General features: G+C 46.3%; 1 long non-coding RNA gene across 2 annotated transcripts in view; it reads left to right on the forward strand.

The window, feature by feature from the left end:
- The window catches only part of LOC139361347 (uncharacterized), a 75,503-nt gene that overhangs the window by 19,812 nt on the left and 41,116 nt on the right, over positions 1–14,575 (forward strand). For both annotated transcript variants that reach the window (XR_011618907.1, XR_011618905.1), the window contains exon 3: positions 11,762–11,996. This is a non-coding gene — a long non-coding RNA (uncharacterized lncRNA). The remainder of the gene's footprint in view (positions 1–11,761; positions 11,997–14,575) is intronic.

Consider the following 14,575-nt stretch of genomic DNA (forward strand, 5'->3'; position numbering starts at 1 on the left):
TCCACCTGGTGCATGGTTATCAACCTAAGACCTGATGCCCACCTGGAGTTCAGGGTCCACCTTGGGTCTGTTGTGCACCTGTGTGCCCACTGGCTATTTACTTAAAACTGAGGTTTACCTAGGGCTAGATGTGCACCTGAGACCTGATGTCCCCCTGTGGTCTTATGTTCACCTGGGGACTGATGTACTTTTGGAGCACAAGTACACCCATGGGGCCTTTCGTCCACCTGGACTGTGTGTGTCAACCTCAGGGCCAGTGTCCACCTGGAATCCAGTGTCTAATAGAGCCTAATGTACACATAGGGCTCTGGCAGTCACCTGGGACCTGATATTCAGATATGGTCTTGAGTTTACCTGGGGACTGGTATCTACCTAGGGCCTTGGTGTACACCTGGAACCAGATACCCTAGGGGTGTTCCTGGGTCCCAGATGGTCATTAGGTCCTAGCTGGAAACTCAGGCTCCAGATGCACATCAGGCTGCAAGTGGACACACAGGTCACAGGGTGATACCCAGGTTCCAGGTAGACACTGGGCTCAAGAGGAACACAATGGCCCAGGTGGACATCCAGGCCTGAGGTGGACATCAGGCTCCAGATAGACATCTAGCCCCAGCTGGATACCTAGGCCCCAGTCATTGGCCCTAGGTAGACCCAGCCATATGTGACTAAGGTCATCTAGAATCTAATGTCCGCGTGGACCCTGGGTGTCCACATAGGGCCATGTATCTGTATGGGGCCTCAGCATCCACCAGGGCCTGATGTTCCCCAAAGGCCTAGATATCCACCTGAGGCCTGGTGTCCACCTGGGGCCTGATGTCCACCTAATACTTGGTGTTTAGCTGGGGCCTGGGTGACATCCTGGGATCTGATGTTCAGCTGAGGGCCAGAGCCAATGCCTGATGCACACCTGCAGATGAGGTATACACCTAGGGTCTGCTGTTCACTGGGGACAGATGTCCAACTGTGGCCTGGTGACCACATGGGTCCTAGTGTTCATCAAGTGCCTGGTGTCCACCTGGGACTGGGTTTCCACCTGGGGCCTGATGTTGATGGCAGGGAGGAGGCCTGTTGTGCACTTGAGATGTGGGGGTCCACCTGGGGCCTGATGTCCACCTTGGGCCTTGTATTTACCTATGGCCTGGGCATCCACCCAGAGCTTAAGTGTACCCTTGGGGCTTGGGTATATATATGTGACCTGATGTCCACCTTGAGACAGATGTCTACCTGGGGACATACGTTCACGTGGGGCCTGATATGGTTTGGCTGTGACCCTACCTAAATCTCATCTTGAATTGTAGCTCCCACAATTTCCATGTGTCATGGGAGGGACCCAATGGGAGGTAACTGAATCACGAGGGTGAGTCTTTCCTGTGCTGTGTTCATGATAGTGAATAGGTCTCACGAGATCTGATGGTTTTGTAAAGGGCACTTCCCCTATTGCCTGCCACCATATAAGATGTGACTTTGCTCCTCATTCACCTTCAGCCATGATTGTGAGGCCTCCCCAGCCATGTGGAACTGTGAGTGCATTAAACCTCTTACCTTTATAAATGTCCCAGTCTCAGGTATGTCCTTATTAGCAGCATGAAAACAGACTAATACAGTAAATTGGTACCAAGAGTGAGGTGGTGCTGCAAAGATACCCAAAAATGTAAAAACGTCCTTGGAACTGGGTAACAGGCAGAGCTTGGAACAGTTTGGAGGGCTCACAAGAGGACAGGAAGAGGTGGGAATGTTTGGAATTTCCTAGAGACTTGCTGAATGGCAATGGCTTTGATCAAAATGCTGACAGGAACTTGTTGGGAACTGAAATAAAGGTGACTCTTGCTATGTTTTAGAAAAGAGGCTGGCAGCATTTTGACCCTGCCCTAGAGATTGGTGGAACTTTGGGCTTGAGAGAGTTGATTTAAGGCATCTAGTGGAAGAAATTTCTAAGCGGTAAAGTGTTCAAATGGTGTATTGGGTACTGTTAAAGGCACTCAGTTTTATGTATTCAAAAAGATATGGTTTGTAATTGGAAATTACATTTAAAAGGGAAGCAGAGCATAGAAGTTTGGAAAAAATTTCCAGCCTGATGATACAATAGAAAAGAAAAACCCATTTTCTGAGGAGAAATTCAAGCTGGAAGCAGAAATTTGCATAAGTAACAAGGAGTCAAATGTTAATTACCAATATAATGGGGGAAAATGTCTCCAGGGCATGTCAGAGGTCTTCACAGCAGCCCCTCCCATCAAATGCCTGGAGACCTAGGAAGAACAAATGGTTTCATGGGCCTGCCCCAGGACCTTGCTGCTTTGTGCAGTCTCAGGACTTGGTGCCCTGCATCCCAGGTATGGCTAAAAGAGGCCAATGTAGCATTCAAGCCTTTGCTTCAGAGGGTGCAAGCCCCAAGCCTTGGTGGTTTACATGTGTTGTTGGGCCTGCAGGTGCACAGAAATCAAGAACTGAGATTTGGAAACCTCCTCCTAGATTTCAGAGGATGTATAGAAATGGCTGGATGTCCATGTAGAGGTGTGTTGCAGGAATGAAGCTCTCATGGAGAACCTCTGCCACGGTGGTATAGAAGGAAAATGTGAGATGCGAGCCCCCACACAGAGTCTCCATCGGGGCACTGCCTAGTGGAGCTGTGAGAAGATGGCCACCATCCTCCAAACCCCAGAATGGTAGATCCACTGACAGCTTGCACTGTTTGCCTGGAAAAGCCAGACACTTGACACCAGCCCGCGAAATCAGCCAGGAGGGGTGGTTGTACCCTGCAAAGCCACAGGGGCAGAGCTGCTTAAGACCATGGGGACCCACCTCTTGCATGAGCATGTCCTGGATGTGAGACATGAAGTCAAAGAAAATCATTTTGGAGCTTTAAGACATGGGCAAGGACTTCATTTTTAAAACACCAAAAGCAACGGCCCCAGGGGTACACCAGATTCCTGGTAGGCATAAGGCCCCAGGAGGACACTAGAATCCAGGTGTACATAAAGCCACCTGTTGACACCAAGCCCTCAGATGAATACCAGACCAACTGGTAGACATTAGACACATGAGAATACTTGGGCACCAGGTGGGTATCAGGCCCCAGATGAACATCAAACTTCAGGTGGACATCATTCTCCAAGTAAACTCTAGCCCCAGCTAAACATCAGGCTCCAGGTGGAAGCCCAGACTCCAGACTCCAGGTGCACTTCTGGCCACGGTTCAACATCTGTGCCCAGCTGAACATCAGACCATGGATGGATAGCTAGTCCCCAGGTGGACATCAAGTCAAAAGTGAATATAAGTCTCGAGGAAGACATCTGGCCCCAGGTGGATACTGAACTAGAGGTTTACATCAGACCCCACATTGACAGCAAGACCCAGGTAGACAGCAGGCCCCAGGTGAAGACCAGGTCCAGGTGGATACTGAACTAGAGGTTTACATCAGACCCTAGATTGACATTCAGTCCCCAGGTGGTCATGACACCTTAACTAGACATCAAGCCTTCAAGTTGATACCCAAGTCCCAGGTGGACACCAGGTCAAAGATGAACACAAGACCTAAGGTTGACATTCAAGCCCCAAGTGGACACCAGGCCCTAGGTGAATAATATGACTCAGGGAATCATTAGGACCCAGCTGCATACCAGTCCCCAGGTTTACACGAAGTCCCCAGTGGTTTCCTAAGCTCTAGTTGGACATGAGGTCTCTAGTAGACACCCAGGACTAAGGTAGACATCAAGCATCAGATGGACATCTGGCCACAGATTAACATCAAGCCTCACAGTATCTAAAGAAGCTCTTTAGTTTAATTAGATCCCATTTGTCAATTTTGGATTTTGTGTCCACCTGGTGTCTAATGTCTAACTGGGGCCTGGTGTTTCTCTGAGGCCTTATATCCATCTGGGGCCTGGGCATCCATTTGAGGCCTGATGTCTACCTAAGACTTGGTGTTTAATTGGGGCACAGATTTCTTCCTGGAGCCTGATGTTCATATGAAGCCTGAAGTTCACCTGTGCCTGTCGTCTACCTGAGGCCTATGTGTCAACCTGGGGCCTGATGACCACCTTGAATTCAGTGTTCACCTGGGGCCTGACGTCTGCCTGGAGTCTGGGTGTTCACATAGGTCCTGACGTTGGCTTGGGACTGAAGTATTTACCTAGGGCCTGGGTGTTTACTTAAAGCCTGACTTCTACCTGGTTCAGTGTGTCAACCTGGGGCCTGATGTCCACTTAGGGCCTAGGTAAGCTCCTTATGACTAAAGTCCACATGGGGGCTGAAACCACGTCAGACCTTGTGTTAACCTAGGGCCTAGTGTCCACCTGGGGCCTGCCTGTGACCTGGTGACCCCCTGGGGTCAAGGTATCCACCTTGGGCCTGATGACCAATTGGAGCTAAAGGATCTACCTAGAGACTGGCATCAACCTGGAGCCTGATGTCCACTTGGGGTCTGGTGTACACCTTGGGCCTGATGTCCACCTGGGCACGGGTGTACACTTTGGGCCCAGTGTGCCCCTGAAACCTGGGTGTCAACCTGGGTCTTGATGCACACCTTTAGTCAAGTGTTTAACTGGGGCCTGATGAAATAGTGGGGCCTGATTTATACCTGTAGACTGGGTATCCACCTGAGGCCTGATGTCCACCTGCAGCCAGATGTCCACCTGGCGCCAGATGTCTACCTGGAGTCTGGTCTTCGCCTTGCACATGATGTATTCCAAGAGACTAGGCATGCACATTGGGCCTGGGGTCCTGATGTCTACCTGAGGCTGGTATTGAACTGGGGCCTGTGTGTTCACTTGGAGTCTGATGTTCATTTGGAACCTGGTGTTCACTTAGGACATGGGTATCCGCCTGGATCCTGATTTCCAACTGAGGAGTGGATATTGGCCTGGGACCTGATGGCCACCTATGGTATATGTAACCCAACCACCTGGGACCCGGTGTTCACCTGGGGCCTGATATCCACCTGGTACCTGTGTGTCAATCTAGTGCCTAGTGTCTGCTTGAAAACTAGTTAGACACCTGGGGCTTGGTGTTCACCTAGGGCATGGTGTTCATCTTGCACCAAGTGTCCACCTGGATCCTGTGAATCAACCTGTGGCCTACGTGGCCACTTGGAGCTTTATGTGCACCTGCGGCCTGAAAGTTTCCTAGGATCTGATGACCACTGGGGCCCAGGTATCCACGTGGGGCATCAGGCTCCAGGTGTACACCCAGGCTCCATGTGGACACCAGGCCAGGAGAACTCCAGCCCTTATCTGAACATCAGGTCCTAGGTAGATGGCCAGGCCCCATGTGTACAGCAGGCCCCAGGTATGCACTGGACTCCAGGTGGACACCAGCACTCAGTTGGATACACACACTCAAGGTGGAAACCAGGCCCCAGGTGAACTGCTACACTCCAGGTGAACATCACGTCTCAGGTGGACACCTGGACCCCACGTGGGTACTAGGCTCTAAATTAATACCAGGCCTCAGGTGGTCCTCAGGAACCATGTGGACCTTAGTCATCAGGAGGTAACCTAGGCCCAAAGTGTATATCAGGTTCCATGTTGACACAAGAACTACTCGGAAGTCAGGCCCCGGGTAGACACCCAGGCCCTAGGTCCCAAGTTGACACCAGGCCTTATGTGAATACTTATAACTCAGGTCATCATCACACCTCAGGTGGACATCTGAGTTCATCTGGAACCTGGTGTTACAGGCCCCATGTAAACGCCAAGCCATAGGTGGATACCCAATCCCTAGGTGGACATCAGAGCTCAGATTAACACAAAGACCCCAGTAGACATGATGTACCCCTGAATATCCAGGCCCCAGCTAAATACCCAGGCCCCAAATTGACACCAGGGTCTATGAGGACACACGGGACTCAGATAGAAAACAGGCCCAAGGTGGACACTGGACTGTAAATCAGGTCCTAGGTTGACAACCATGCTTCAAGTTGACACCAGGCCCCAAGTGAACATCTGGCCCCAGCTGGACACTAGTCCCCTGGTGAATACCTAGGCTCAAGGTTGACATCAGGCCCCATATGAACACTAGACCCCAAATACACACTTGATGCCCTAAGTGGACATCAAGCCTCAGGTGTTTACCCAGTCCCAAGGTGAATATCAGGACACAGATGGGCACCAGTTATCAAGTGGATTCCTAGTCTCCAGGTGAATATCAGGCCCTAGGTGGATACCAGGATCCTGGTAGACATCAGGCCCCAAGAGGACACTAGAACCCAGGAGTACATTAGGCCACAGGTCAACACCAAGGCACCAGATGAATACCAGGCCAACTTGTGGACATTAGGCCCGAGAAGGGTCCTCAGGCCTCAGGTGGATATCAGGCCCCAGGTGAACATCCAGCACCCAGATGAACATCAAGCTTCAGGTAGACATCATGCCTCAGTTGAACTCCAGGCTCCAGCTGAACATCAGGCTCCAGGTGGATGCCCAGCTTCCAGGTGCACATCTGGCCACAGTTGGACATTCAACCCCAAGTGACCCTCAGGCCATGGGTGAATACACAGTTTCCAGGTGAACATGAGATCAAAGGTGAACATCAGTCCCCCAGTGGACATCAGGCCCAAGGTGGATACCCAGACTCCCAGTGAATTTCAGACACCAGGTTGACATTCAGACCCCCAGTGGTCATCTGGCCTCATGCGAACACTCAGACCTCAGGTGCACCTGATGTCTCAACTGGACACCAACTCCTGGTTTGATACCCAAGTCCCAGGTGGACACCAGGTCCAAGGCTGGCACTCAAGCCCTAAGTGAACACCACACTCTAGGTGAATAATTCAACCCAGGTGGTCATTACGACCTAGCTGGATACCAGGCCCCAGGTTAACACAAGGCCCCCGGTGGGTATCTAGGCACCAGCGGGACATCAGGCCCTAAGTAAACACCCCAGTCCCAGGTGAACACCATGCTCCAGGTGGGCATTAGGCCCTAGGTGAACATGGGGCCACAGGTGGACATCTAGCCCCTGGGCGACATCCAGCCCCAGGTGGACATAACCGTTTCCATGCATAAACCATTCCCAGGTGGACATCAGGCCTCAAGAGGATGACAGTCACCAGGTAGACATCAGGCCTCAGTTGGACACCAAGGTCCCAGATGTACAGCAGGCCCCAGCTGAAACCCAGACTCATGTGGATATCAGGCCACAGGTAGACACCATGCCTTAGGTAGATACCCAACTTCAGGTGGACATTAGACCCAAGGTGGACATCCATTCCCCAGATGGACATTCAGGCCCTAGGCACACATCAGGCCTTAAGTGGACACCCAGGCCCCAGGTTGATATCCAGCTCCCAGGTGATCACCAGGCCCCAGGTGGGCACCAGACCTTAGGTGAACAACAGGATGCAGTAGGTCATCAGGACACAGCTGGATACAAGTCCCCGGTGAATGCAAGGCCCTAGTGGGACATAGATCTAAGGCAGACATCAGGTCCCAGGTGGACATACAGACCCGAGGTGGAATTCATCCTGAGGGGGACATTCGGCCCCAGGTGCACATAGGGCCCCAGGTGAATACCCAGTTCCCAGGTGGACATCAGCCCACAGGTCAACCACAGTCCCCAGGTTGATACCTGGTCCCCAGGAGGCTACCCAATCTGCAGGGTAACATTAGGCCCCTGTAGGATTCCAGGCCCCAAGTGGATTCCAGGCCCATGGTGAACATCAGGTGCAGGTGTCCAAGAGGCCCTGGGTGGACATAACTGTGTACAGGTAAGGAGATGACCTGTGGGGAGGGTGAACAGTCAGCAGCCCAGTGGGGTCCTGAGTAGGTCTTCTGGAAGGAGGAGACTGAGGGGATGGAACCTTAAAGAAGTAACCTCACTTCCTTGGCGACAGACCTAAGGGAACTTAGAATTTTGGTAAACAGGCCAAGTGGCTCACACCTGCAATCTCAGCACTTTGGGAGGCTGAGGTGGGCAGATCATGAGGTCAGGAGTTTGAGACCAGCCTGATCAAAATGGTAAAACCCCCATCTCTACTAAAAATACAAAAAAATTAAAAATTAGAAACAATCTAGCTGAGTGTGGTGGTGCGCGCCTCGTGCCTGTAATCTCAGCTACTCAGGAGACTGAGGCAGGAGAATTGATTGAACCCAGGAGGCGGAGGTTGCAGTGAGCTGAGATCGTGCCACTGCACTCCAGCCTGGGCAACAGAATGAGACTCTATCTCAAAAAAAAAAAAAAAGAATTCTGGTAACCAGGAACCCACATCCTAGAGTCAGCCCCGTAGCCTGTTCACTTGGTGGGAGATACTTAAGAGAGCAAGATGTAATCGTGCTGCATCCCCACATCTCAAGGCTCCTGCTTCAGGAATGGTGGGAGTGAGCGCCTTTCTTTTCCAGCGATGTCCATGTATGCTCATCCCTCACTCCAGATGCCTCTGGCCATTTGGCAGAAGCCCCCCAGGCCCCAGGTAGCACAGGACAGGAGTCACCAGGTAGACATCAGGCTCGCAGGTGCAATCGTGGTGTGCTATAGCCTTGAACTGCTAGGCTCAAGTCATCCTCCTGCCTCAGCCTCCCAAGTAGCTGGGAGTGCAGGTGCATGCCACCTTGCCTAACTACAAATCCAGATTCTTATAGTGACAGTTGATTAGATGGTTCTCTTCTAGAAATAGAAGCTCAAAGATTGCACGTGCATCTCCTGGAAATATTTCTTTTGTCTTTTTTTTTTTTTTTTAGATGGAATCTCACTCTGTCGCCCATGTTGGAGTGCAATGGCACAATCTTGGCTCACTCCAACCTCCACCTCCCAGGTTCAAGTGATTTTTCTGCCTCAGCCTCCTGAGTAGCTGGGACTACAGGCGCTTGCCACCACGCCTGGCTAATTTTTATATTTTTAGTAGAGACAGTATTTCACCATGTTGGTTAGGATGGTCTCGAACTCCTGACTGCATGATCCCATCGGCCTCCCAAAGTGCTGGGATTACAAGCGCACCACCATGGCCGGCCTCCTGGAAACATTTCTAAAACCCAGGTGAATACGCCTCCTAAGTTTTCCAAGCTGACAAAAACTCTGGGATAAGTAACAGATGGATTTGGGAAATTGCAAAAGTGTAGCACAAAGCTAGTATAATTTATGCCTTATAAAAGACTGGCTCAAAGTAGTTTTCCCTTTAATTAAATATTTATGTTATAGCCAGAAACAGCAAGTGGTCTTTGTGTGGTCAGGACTGGCTTGCAACATGTCTATTTAAAAAAGAAAATGAATGGCCATGAAATAGTAATTCTTTACATGTTAACAGTAGATTCTGCTCTTTCCCTGCCTGAAGGCAAACAAAATGGCTAGAGATAACCAATCAGCTGCATTTGGAAACATACTTTAATAAAAAGACTGGGAGGACAGGTTCAATTAGGAAGTGGATCCGAGGTTTTAGTGAAGCCAGATGATGAGAAATACTCAGCCCTTTACCATTTATCTGGGGGCCGCGAAGGTGAACTTTTTTACTTTAGTTGCATTTTCTCATCTTTAGAATGGGGAAAATAACATGAGATGACCAATTTTTCCACGAAGCTTAGATTACTAACTGCTGTATCAATTTTCCAAACTCGTATATGACCCTTGCAAAGGATAATCTGTTGTAGCAAACTAATCTCAAGTATAATTTTGTGTTTTTAGTTTTTCTTCAGTCTGAAAATTTAGAAATGATCATGAACCAGAGCATGTAAATTCCTCTTATTTAGTTTTGTTATCTTTTATTATAAAAATTTACTTTTTTAGAGATGGGGTCTTGTGATGTTGCCCAGGCTGGAGTGGAGTGGCATGATCATGGCTCACTGCAACCTCCGCCTCCTGGGCTCAAATGATCCTCCCACCTCAGCCTCCTGAGTAGCTTGGACTACAGGTGCACACCCCCCTGCCTGGCTAATTTTGGTATTTTTTGTAAAGACAAGGTTTCACTATGTTGCTCAGGCTGGTCTCCAACTCTTGGGCTCAAGTGATCTGCCTGCCTCAGCCTCCTAAAGTGCTGGGATTAGAGGCGTAAGCTACTGCACCCGGCCTAGATCAGTGTTTTAATAACCTGCACTTAATAGCTTAAAGTTATTCCCTGAACTTTATTAAGTTTCATTTGCCTGAACTGCTAGAGCAACACTGCAATATCAATTATTGTTGGAATTAAATACACGTGTATGTATGTATGTATGTAACGAAAGGCAAAATTTGTACTTGGGTTTGGAGCTCAGAAAACTTCTCAGGGCAAAGGCCATGAAAATACAAATACGTACTAATTAATTTTTAAAAAAGGGGTGTTGAAAAAAGTCTAATTCTGAAATTTAAATTAATCTCCCAAATTTGAGAACCTAGAACAAAGTTCATTCCAAGAGGTACCCTCTTAACCACGTTAATAATGAAACTACAGTCGTGCAATAAAAGAGAAAAAGTAAAGAGATGAGAAAAATACGGCATTCTTTGATGTTGAGTCTAGAGCACATGGGTTCTAAAACTGCTGAATTGGAAAGGCATCTGCTCTCAAGACATTGTAAACAATGCCAAGTGCTAAATATTTAAAAGGTAATTAGGATATCAAAACCTAGGCTTGGAAACATTTTTAAAGCTTAAACACCTAAGTAAAGAATAATAACTGTTTTAAAATAACCACTTAGATAGAAAGTACGAGTGAAAAAAAAATCCCATGAGATTTAGGCCAGAAATTAGTTACCCCACAATATAAGATTTTAGTTAGCTTTGGAAGGAAGCTTTCCTGATATATTCATGCACTTTGCATGAACAACTTTTTTGTCTCTTAACACACAATTCACAACAGTTTAGGGTCTCCTATAGGAAACACACAATTTCTTTTTCTTTTTCTTTTTTTCTTTTTTTTTTTTTTTACACACAGTCTTGCTCTGTCGCAAGGCTGCAGTGCAGGGGTGCAATCTTGGATCACTGCAACCTTCGCCTGCCTGGTTCAAATGATTCCCCTGCCTCAGCCTCCTAACTAGCTGGGATTACAGGCATGTGTCACCACACCCAGCTATTTTTTATTTTTTTAATTTTTTTAGTAGAGACAGGGTTTCATCATGTTGGCCAGGGTGGTCTAGATCTCCTGACTTCATGATCCACCTGCCTTGGCCTCCCAAAGGTGCTGGGTTTACAGGCATGAGCCATCACACCTGGCCTTTTCTTTTCTTGAGACTAAGTTTCACGCTGTCACCCAGTCTGTTGCCCAGGCTGGAGTGCAGTGGTGTGATCTGCTCACTGCAACCTCTGCTTCCCGGGTTCAAGCGATTCTTCTTCCTCAGCCTCCTGAATAGCTGGGACTATAGGCACAAGCTACCATGCCCAACTAAGTTTTGTATTTTTAGTAGAGATGAGGTTTCACCATATTGGTCAAGCTGGTCTCAAATTCTTGACCTCATGATATACCCACTCTGACCTCCCAAAGTGCTGGGGTTATAGGCGTGAGCCACCATGCCTGGCCCTTCTTTCTTCTTTCCTTCTTTTCTTTTCTTTTCTTTTCCTTTCTTTCTTTCTTTCTTTAAAGAATTCTGCTATTTCAAGAATTCTGAAATAGCTACCTTTAAAGAATTCAAGAATTCTGAAATAGCTACCTTTAAAGAATTCAAGAATTCTGCTATTTCAAGAATTCTGAAATAGCTACCTTTAAAGAATTCTGCTATTTACAATAAAAGTGAGATCTCCCTCCTCCATCCTGTGTTGCACAGCTTGGGATTGCACCCTTGTTCCTGGCACCTTTGCATTGCAGGAGCCTGCCTTTGACTTTCTTTCCTCTCTGCACATCTTCCATTCTTGCTGCTTCTCTTTACAGAAAGTGCTGAGCTTCTTGGCGAGTGTCCCTCCCAACAGATGAATATTCAGCAGAGAATGGAGAGCTTTCTACTGGAAGAATCAGGATGTGGCTGTTTATAAAGTTATTGCATTTTTTTTTGAAGAGTGGCTGCAATTAGTTTTGGTGTTAGGCAGCAAAAACCCCAAAATGTTCTTTTTGATTTCACATTGCTTGCATAATACAGATACCCATTTACTGGAAGAAATCTTTGTGGGTAAGTGTATGAGTGTGTATGCATAAGTATGTGTGTGTGTGTGTGTGTGTGTGTGTGTGTGTGTGTGTGTGTGAGACTCCACATATATTTCTGGAGTGCCTTCTATGTTCCAGGCATGGTGTTAGTCAACATATGTAATTGAGAGTAAAACAGTCATGATCTCTGCTCTTAACCAATTTACAATCTAGGATAAAAGAGACTTTCCATGTTCAAATCCACAGTGACATTAATTGCAATATGATCATTGTTGTGTTTGAAGAATAGCTAAGAAAAGCACAAAGAACTTACAAGATGGCTTAACAGAAGAACTTCATCTAGCTTACAAGTATGGATAGCCCCTTTCTAAGAAAGCGGTATGAGTAAGGATGAATAGGAATAGGCCAGATAAAATACTAAGCCAGGAGTTGGAGGTGGACACGGGGGAGGGAGGTGACATAGTACTGACAGAGAGGTGTAGAGAGCTGAGGAGGCTGATGAATGTAGAGAAAGTAGAAGTGTCACTGGATTGCAGTTCTTGATAGGTAGAAATGTTGTATGAGGGGACGAAAACAAGGCCATTGGAAAGGGAAGCTGAAGGTGGTGGTGGTGGTCTTTGTGAAGGTATTCATATTATTGCAAAATTATCTGAAGTGCAGTTTCCAATGTTGACCAAATTCATGGTATGACTGTGGAAGTTGGTGCTTGGGGTGAATGATGACAACTATCAGTGGGTATCAGGGTAAGGAACTGCTGGTCAAGGTGTTGATGGTGCATCCAAGTGATGTTAAATCTGCTTAGCATGATGGTAAGGTTGGGTGAAAAGATGATCAGTTGGGTGCTAAATTCTTTAAGGAGTGATCAAATGATTAAGTGAGGACTGGAGGGAGAAGAGGCTCTTATTGTCAACTACTCAAAGGAGCAGCTTACAAAAGAGAGTGCAGTTATTTGTCTGCAAGTGGCATTGGGTAGTCAGGAGGACACTGCCTTGGTTCTGATACTGGGATATTTCGAGTTTGATGGAAAACATCTCCCAGCCCCTGCTTGAGAGGAGAAGCAGTATCCTTAGGTGACAGTGGGTTTCAGTGAAGTCAAGAAAGTGTGTGGTGTGTGTGTGTGTGTGTGTGATAACTTTGAGATAATTATGGGTTAGAAACATGTGGATTAAGGTAAGAAGAGACTACCCTCAGGCATTCATCCAAACTTTGAATTTCTTCTAGAAACCTCCTCTCAAGTCACAGTCAAGTGACTGTGATTGATTGATCCAGCAATTGCAAAATCACTCTCTTCTAATGCATACCATTTAAGTTAATTTAAAATGTAAGTTTTATTTTCTTTTTGGATGGGGTCTTGACTGCATCCTGAAAACATAGCTGATGTTTTTATTACCTTAGTGTAAGCTGTGTAGTCAAAAGAATAGTGGGAATGGTCACTGTGTGTGGATATTGTTGTTCCTGAGGTAAATTCTGTCCTAGCTACTAACCAAAGGATCTTTCAGAAATGCTCTCCCAAACCACTGCCCATTGGATAGCAAACGCAGTATCTATTTTAGAGAAAATGATTGCATCAGATTAAAATGGTTAAATTGTCTTAACATGCCAGGATGTTATCTTTTCATGAAAACATTTTTTATTAACTTTTTTTTAAAGGAGGACAACTGCTCTTCAGATTTTTCCCATGAGAACGGGAGATTAAACTTTGATTTTTCTCCTTTTATCCTCCCCAACAGAAGCTGTATGTTTTGAGGATAACCACTTGGTTTAAAGCAAAATAGCCTTAAATAAACATACATACCTTAAAATGAATGAGCATTTCTGGTATAGTCTTAGATTTCACAGTGTCATACTGACTGGGTTGAGAAAGCCACCAGAATTTCATAGCTCAAAGTTCAGGTTTTATACAAGATTTATATGTCCTGTAGAATATTTTGTTTGCTGCAGTTTGAAATGATAGTATCTTCTTCTCTAGGAAACTAATGTTTAACAAGTAAGTACAACTGGATTTGCTAACAGGAGATGGAGAAAAAAAATGTCACTATTTTGAATGGGGTTTGTGTTTACCAGTACACAAAATGTATGCTTGTATTATCGATTATGTGAAAATATCTATAATTGTTAGAAAGATAAAATCCATGTTTGACAAGAAAATCAATTTTTTCCATATCTCTCTTTGTGCACTGTGGTTTTAAAATTTCCTTTTCATTTTTAATGGTGTTTTCTGTTTAGAAAGCTTATTTGAAAAAATTAAACAAAAATTATATACATTTATTGTGTACAATGTAATATTTTAAAATATGCATACATTTGGAATGGCTAAATGTAACTAATTATCATATGCATACTTATGATTTTTGTGGTGAGGACACTTAAAATCTACTCTTTTAGAAATTTTCCAGAATACAATACTGTCCAATGTTATTAACTGTAGTCACCATATTGCACAATAGATCTCTTGGACTTACTACTCCTGTCCAGTTGAAGTTTTGCATACTTTGACAAACATCTCTCCAATCTCCACCTTTCTCCCCACCAGTCCCTTGTAACCACCATTCTACTTTCTGCTTCTGTGAGTTCAACTTCTTTATATTCCACATGTGATATTTG

Source organism: Macaca nemestrina, unplaced genomic scaffold, assembly GCF_043159975.1.
Source record: "Macaca nemestrina isolate mMacNem1 unplaced genomic scaffold, mMacNem.hap1 Scaffold_44, whole genome shotgun sequence".
NCBI lineage: Eukaryota > Metazoa > Chordata > Mammalia > Primates > Cercopithecidae > Macaca > Macaca nemestrina.